The sequence below is a fragment of the Toxorhynchites rutilus genome, chromosome 1 (genome assembly GCF_029784135.1).
Source record: "Toxorhynchites rutilus septentrionalis strain SRP chromosome 1, ASM2978413v1, whole genome shotgun sequence".
In the NCBI taxonomy this organism is placed as follows: Eukaryota; Metazoa; Arthropoda; class Insecta; order Diptera; family Culicidae; genus Toxorhynchites; species Toxorhynchites rutilus.
The window spans coordinates 121,604,737-121,612,109 of NC_073744.1; positions in this window are offsets into that span (position 1 = coordinate 121,604,737).

Consider the following 7,373-nt stretch of genomic DNA (forward strand, 5'->3'; position numbering starts at 1 on the left):
AAATAATAAAAATTATTTTTGTACTGATTCTATTCGAATGGAGTGCAGTTCTTGATAGGGTGCCCATACAACACTGCAATATTCTAAAATAGATCTAACAAAATTTATATACAATGTTTTTATTGTGTATGGATCACTGAAATTGTAACTAAATCTTTTTATGAAACCGAGCATACTATTTGCTTTATTGATCATTGTATTGTAATGTTCGCCAAAAGTGAGTTTCGAATCAAGAATTATACCTAAATCTCTAATTTTGACGCATCTCCTTACAGTTTCAAATCCTAGAGAACATATGAAGTCATAAGTTTCATGTAACGTGTAAACGGGTGGGAATAAATATGATACACTAATTCGAGGTATATATAACTTGAATAAATTCACCATATGTAAACGCTTGTGATTTTTTCACTGGAGAGGAATCACTAAAGTTGGATGCAGTTCTACTTCAGGTGAATAAATTTACCGAAATTATGAATACATTCATTATAGAAGTTCACGCTAGTGTAAACGGTTGATGCTATTTCTATAAATCTCATCATATTTCTTCACATGAATATATCACTAGTCTAAACCCACCCTAATGGCGGGTTTACACTAGGGAGATCTATAGCTATAGATGGATTTATTCACGTGAAAAAAGGTGTAAACGGGTGAGAATGAATATGATACACTTATTCGAGGTATATATAACTTGAATAAATTTAGCATATGTAAACGCTTGTGAATTTCTCACTGGTGAGAAATCACTAAAGTTGGATGCAGTTCTACTTCAGGTGAATAAGTTCACCGAAAATATGAATATATTCATTATAGAAGTTCAAGCTAGTGTAAACGGTTAATACGATTTCTATAAATCTCATCATATTTCTTCACATGAATATATCGCTAGTCTAAACCCGCCATAAGACACCGACTCTCAGTGTTATTTTTCTCCTGCTTACACATCCGAAAATCAATACGGTTAGCGCGCAGTGCTTGTGGTGCTTTATGGCGGGTTTACATTAGGGAGATCTATAGCTATAGATGGATTTATTCACGTGAAAATAGGTGTAAACGGATGAGAATAAATATGATACACTTATTCGAGGTATATATAACTTGAATAAATTCACCATATGTAAACGCTTGTGAATTTCTCACTGGTGAGAAATCACAAAAGTTGGATGCAGTTCTACTTCAGGTGAATAAATTCACCGAGAATATGAATACATATATTCATTATAGGAGTTCACGCTAGTGTAAACGGTTAATGCGATTTCTATAAATCTCATCATATTTCTTCACATGAATATATCACTAGTCTAAACCCACCCTTACCAAGCAGCAACGTGCTACAATGTCTTTGAGTTTATATAAATATTATATGTTCTAGGTCCTCCAAAACATTCTGAAGTTCAGACCAAATTGATCTACAATGTCCATAACAAAAAAAAAACAAAATGGTTCTTAGAGCCCGCGTACTATGCTGACTTTGAGTTGATATAACGTCTAAACATCAGACGTGATAGGTACTCTAAATCATTCTAAATTTCAGAAGATCGTAGTGTCAATGTGCTCCATATTTTTAATTCATATAAATATGAAAACCACATTCGTTAACCAGCTGCCGAGGCATCCAGACGTAGTTGTTTGCGTCTATTGTACCGTTACAACAATACCGTTATTGGCTTCGTGACTGGTGGAGTGCTTTTGTTTTCACCCAAGCGGGTTTGTGAATGTCGCGTGTGATCCGTGCTGTGGAAAAGCGGAATACCAGTGCCACAATCAGCGGAGAACAAAGGCTGCTACAGCGGACGCTGTGACCTTTTGCTGGTGTCGGATTATCGGCATTGTATTTCTTGCATTGCCGTATTATCACCGAGGTATACCGATTCATCGCATTATTGGCCGATACACCATCTCGTCTGTATCAACGTGGTCTGCCGTTCGATTTGGTGCAACGAGGTACATATAAAATAAATATAAATATAAGATCAGAAAATAAGTTAGAACATTGATTATAATGGAGAATGATGAGGGATCTCCAGAAATGGAGACCTCCGACTCTGAAACCAATTCAAAAAAAGTAAATGGGAAAAAACATAAACGAGTCCCTCCTACAGAATGTAGTTCGTCTGGGGACGAATCTGCTCATCCTACCAAGCCCCCCTCGAAAAAAATTGCCTCCTCCCTCCTCCCTGAACTCCCCAAAACTCCCACTCCTCCTCTCCCACCATCGATTTTATTTCCTTCTTCTGATATTTCCGAGCCAGTTCCAACCTCGTCCTCGTCTTCCTCTTCTGTTGTATCCTCTCCCCGTGTCAAGGTTTATCCAGAAGATGCACCTGGAACTGGTCCCTGGGTTGTTTTCTTCCGGCCCAAACCAAACGGAAAAGCACTGAATGTTATTCAGATCACGAAAGATCTGACAAGATACTACTCCTCCGTGATCGAAATTTTAAAAGTTAGACCGAACAAACTGCGTGTTATCGTGAGTGACCGGAAACATGCAAACGGTATTGTGATCGACCAGAGGTTCACCCTAGAGTATCGTGTCTACGTGCCGTCCCATGACGTAGAAATCTCGGGGGTGGTAACTGAAACGGGTCTGACGTGTAAAATGATAAAAGAAGGATTTGGAAAATTTAAAAAACTCCCTTTGGTGAGTGTTAAAATCTTGGACTGCCGCCAACTAGGGAAAGTCTCCCAAGAAGGGGGAGAAACTAAATTCACGCCGTCCGACTCGTTTCGAGTAACTTTTGCTGGTTCCGCCCTCCCTGACTACGTCATGGTGGATAAATTGAGGCTGCCTATGCGACTCTTCGTGCCAAAGCCCATGACTTGCCAAAAATGCAAGTCAGTTGGCCACACTTCAGCTTATTGTGCCAACAAGGAGCGCTGTGCCACTTGCGGAGAGCAACATGTGGGCGAATCCTGCAGTGCGACTGAGCATAAGTGTCCATATTGCGGAGGAGCTCCACATGTACTCTCAGCTTGTGAAACTTACAAGAGTCGCTGGGAGAAACAGAAGCGCTCTTTAAAGGAACGCTCGAAACGCACATTTGCGGAAATTTTAAAGGGCGCTTCTCCACTGGCCCAGCAGCAACAACAACCAATCTCAACACACAATGTTTTCTCTACGTTGCCAGTTGATGAAATGGAAGCGGACACAGCTAGCGGGGGCACACCGCTTATTTTCAAAGGGAATCCCCGGCGCAAAAATGTGACCACTCCCAAAATTCAAGAACAAGTCCCCCCGGTGATACCCCCTGTTAGCTTGCCTAAAAATTCGAGTGCAGCGGACAAGCAAAATCAGGTTCCTCCTGGCTTCCGTGGGAATAGTTCATCTTTGAACAACCCAGCACTCGAGGGGACATCAAAAACCCCAACTGTCCCTGTTTTTCCGTCCAGTTCAACTTCCCAATCGGGATTTATAAAGTTGTCTGACCTTTTGGACCAAATCTTCAAGTGTTTTAATGTTTCCGACTCCATCAGAACCCTTGTCATATCAATGCTTCCAGTATTAAAGACAATTTTGCAACAATTGATGCAAACATGGCCCCTCCTTGCAATGATTATCTCTCTTGATGTCTAATTTAAATAGAGAGGTCGGAGATATCACTGTTTTACAGTGGAATTGTCGTAGTCTTATCCCTAAATTGGATACATTCAAATTTTTAATTCATAACTCCAATTGTGATGTTTTTGCTCTGTCCGAAACTTGGCTTTCTTCGCGAGATGATCTCTCTTTCCACGATTTCAATATTATACGCTTGGACCGTGATGACAGATACGGAGGGGTGCTATTGGGGATCAATAAGTACCACTCATTTTTTCGAATTGACCTTCCACCTATTGGAGGGATCGAAGCTGTTGCTTGTCATGCAAACATCAGAGGCAAAGACCTCTGTATTGTCAGCTTGTATTGGCCTCCGAGAGCTGCGGTTAGCCGCAAGCAACTTGTTGACATGTGCTCACTCCTTCCTGAGCCACGATTGATCTTGGGAGACTTCAACTCTCACGGAACTGCCTGGGGGGAACAGTACGACGACAATCGTTCATCGTTGATCTATGACCTTTGTAACAGCTTCAATATGACCGTTTTGAATACTGGGGAAACAACACGTGTACCTAAACCTCCTGCTAACCCAAGTGCTCTTGACCTCTCGCTTTGCTCGAATTCACTATCGTTAGATTGCAAGTGGAATGTAATCCAGGACCCCAACGGTAGTGATCACTTGCCAATCAAAATTTCCATCACCATTGGGTCGAATTCTTCTGAATCTATAAACATGGCATATGACCTCACAAGACACATTGACTGGAAAAAATATGCGGACGCGATTGCTCTAGCCATCAATTCCAGAGATGGCTTACCTCCATTGGAGGAGTATAACTTCCTTTCTCGTTTGATCTATGACAGCGCAGTTCGCGCTCAAACGAAACCCATCCCAGGTTCCACTATTCGCCGAAGGCCTCCCAATCTATGGTGGGATAGCCAGTGTTCCAAGCTTTATGTAGAAAAATCGAATGCATTTAAAGCTTTTCGGAAACGTGGAACCCCTGAAAATTTTCAAACGTATTTAGCCCTTGAAGATCAATTTAAAAACTTAATCAAAGGGAAAAAACGTGCTTATTGGCGAAATTTCGTGGGAGGTTTGTCACGAGAAACGTCAATGAAAAAATTATGGAAAGTGGCTCGAAACATGAGAAATCGCTATTCAACGAATGAAAGCGAAGAATATTCACATCGATGGATTTTGAATTTTGCACGGAAGGTTTGTCCTGATTCCGCTCCTGTGCAAAAAATTGTTCGAGATATACCACAAGATAGGTGCGATCTTGATTCCGAGTTTTCGATGGTAGAATTCTCTCTTGCTCTGCTTTCTTGTAACAATTCTGCTCCGGGATCGGATAGAATTAAGTTCAACTTGCTGAAAAACCTCCCTGATGTGGCGAAACATCGCTTGTTGAATTTATTCAATCGGTTTCTGGAGAATAATATTGTTCCAGATGATTGGAGACAAGTACGAGTTATAGCTATTCAAAAACCCGGAAAACCCGCGTCCGACTTCAATTCGTACCGCCCAATAGCAATGCTGTCTTGTATACGGAAATTGTTGGAGAAAATGATCTTGTTTCGCCTTGATCGATGGGTTGAAACGAATGGCCTACTCTCAGATACACAATATGGGTTCCGCAGGGGCAAGGGGACGAATGATTGTCTTGCGTTGCTTTCTTCAGAAATTCAAATGGCTTACGCCGAAAAAAAACAAATGGCTTCAGTATTCTTGGACATAAAGGGGGCTTTCGATTCTGTTTCAATAGAGGTTTTGTCGGACAAATTACACTCTCGGGGTCTGCCGCCTCTATTGAATAATATGTTATATAACTTGCTTTGTGAGAAACATTTGAACTTTTCTCACGGAGATTCGGCAGTAAGTCGGGTCTCTTACATGGGCCTCCCCCAGGGCTCATGTTTAAGCCCCCTTTTGTACAACTTCTATGTAAGCGACATCGACAATTGCCTTACACAAAATTGCAGCCTAAGACAACTTGCAGATGATGGAGTGGTGTCTGTCGTAGGATCAAACGAATCCGACCTGCAAGGACCCTTACAAGATACTTTGAACAATTTTTCAACCTGGGCCATTGGGCTAGGGATCGAATTCTCCACGGAGAAAACAGAGATTGTGGTTTTTTCTAGGAAGCATAGACCAGCAAAACCAAAGCTTCAACTTTTGGGTAAACCGATCACTCATGCTATGTCATTCAAGTATCTTGGGGTCTGGTTCGACTCCAAATGTACTTGGGGGGCCCATATTAGGTATCTGAGTAAAAAATGCCAGCAAAGAATAAACTTTCTCCGTACAATTACCGGCACCTGGTGGGGAGCCCATCCCGAAGATCTTATAATGTTGTATCGAACAACTATTCTCTCAGTGATGGAGTATGGCAGTTTCTGTTTTCAATCAGCTGCCAAAACACACCTCATTAAACTCGAGCGAATTCAGTATCTTTGTCTCCGTATCGCGTTGGGATGTATGCCCTCAACGCATACCATGAGTCTCGAGGTTTTGGCAGGCATACTCCCACTAAAAGATCGCTTCAATTTATTATCTCTTCGGTTCTTCATCCGGTGTAAGGTTATGAACCCATTGGTGATCGGAAATTTTGAGCAGCTGATCGAGCTAAATTTTCACTCCGGATTCATGAGTTCATATCATGAATTCATCTCCATGCAGGTTGATCCTTCTTCGTATATTCCCAACCGTGTTTGTTTCCTTGACTACATCAATTCCTCTGTGCATTTTGATCTGTCCATGAAGCAAGATATCCATGAATATTCAGATTACCAACGATCGAGGATCGCTCCAATGATCTTCGATGAAAAGTATGGGGGTATCAATTGTGATAATATGTACTTTACTGATGGGTCCACTATAAACGAGTCCACAGGATTTGGAGTGTTCAACGAATTTTTTAGCACCTCACACAGTCTTCAGAATCCTTGCTCAGTGTATATTGCTGAATTGGCAGCAATTCATTGGGCGCTGGACAGCGTCGCCTCACGACCTGTTGAACACTATTACATTGTAACGGATAGTCTTAGCTCTGTCGAAGCTATCCGTTCAGTGAGGCCGGAAAAGCACTCGCCGTACTTCCTTGAGAGAATACGAGAAATTTTGAGTGCTTTATCCAGACGCTGTTATGTCATTACCTTTATCTGGGTCCCTTCACATTGCTCCATTCCGGGTAATGAGAGGGCTGACTCATTAGCAAAGGTAGGTGCAATTGAAGGCGATATTTATCAGCGTCAAATCGCCTTCAATGAATTTTATTCTTTAGTCCGCAAAAATACCATCGCTAACTGGCAACGCAAATGGAATGAAGATGAATTGGGCCGGTGGTTTCACTCGATTATCCCTAAGGTTAGCCTCAAACCGTGGTTCAAAAGTCTAGACTTGAGTCGGGACTTTATTCGCACCTTCTCCCGACTCATGTCCAATCACTGTTCGTTAGACGCGTTACTCTTTCGTTTCAATCTGGCCGGTAGCAATCTCTGCATTTGTGGCCGAGGTTACCACGACATCGAACACGTTGTTTGGGCGTGTGAGGTGTATCTTGTTGCCAGATCGAATTTAGAAAATTCTCTTCGGGCTAGAGGAAGGCAGCCCAATGTTCCGGTGAGAGATGTGTTGGCTCGGTTAGACCTTGATTACTTGTCCCATATATATGTTTTCCTTAAAGCTATAGATCTTCGTGTGTGATTGTCCCTACATCCTTATACCCTCCTTTCCTTCCTTTGCGGGTAATTCGTCCCCTTGCTATAAATAGTAGAATAAGTTGAAATGTAAATACACTATAGATATACGAATAGATTTAAGAAA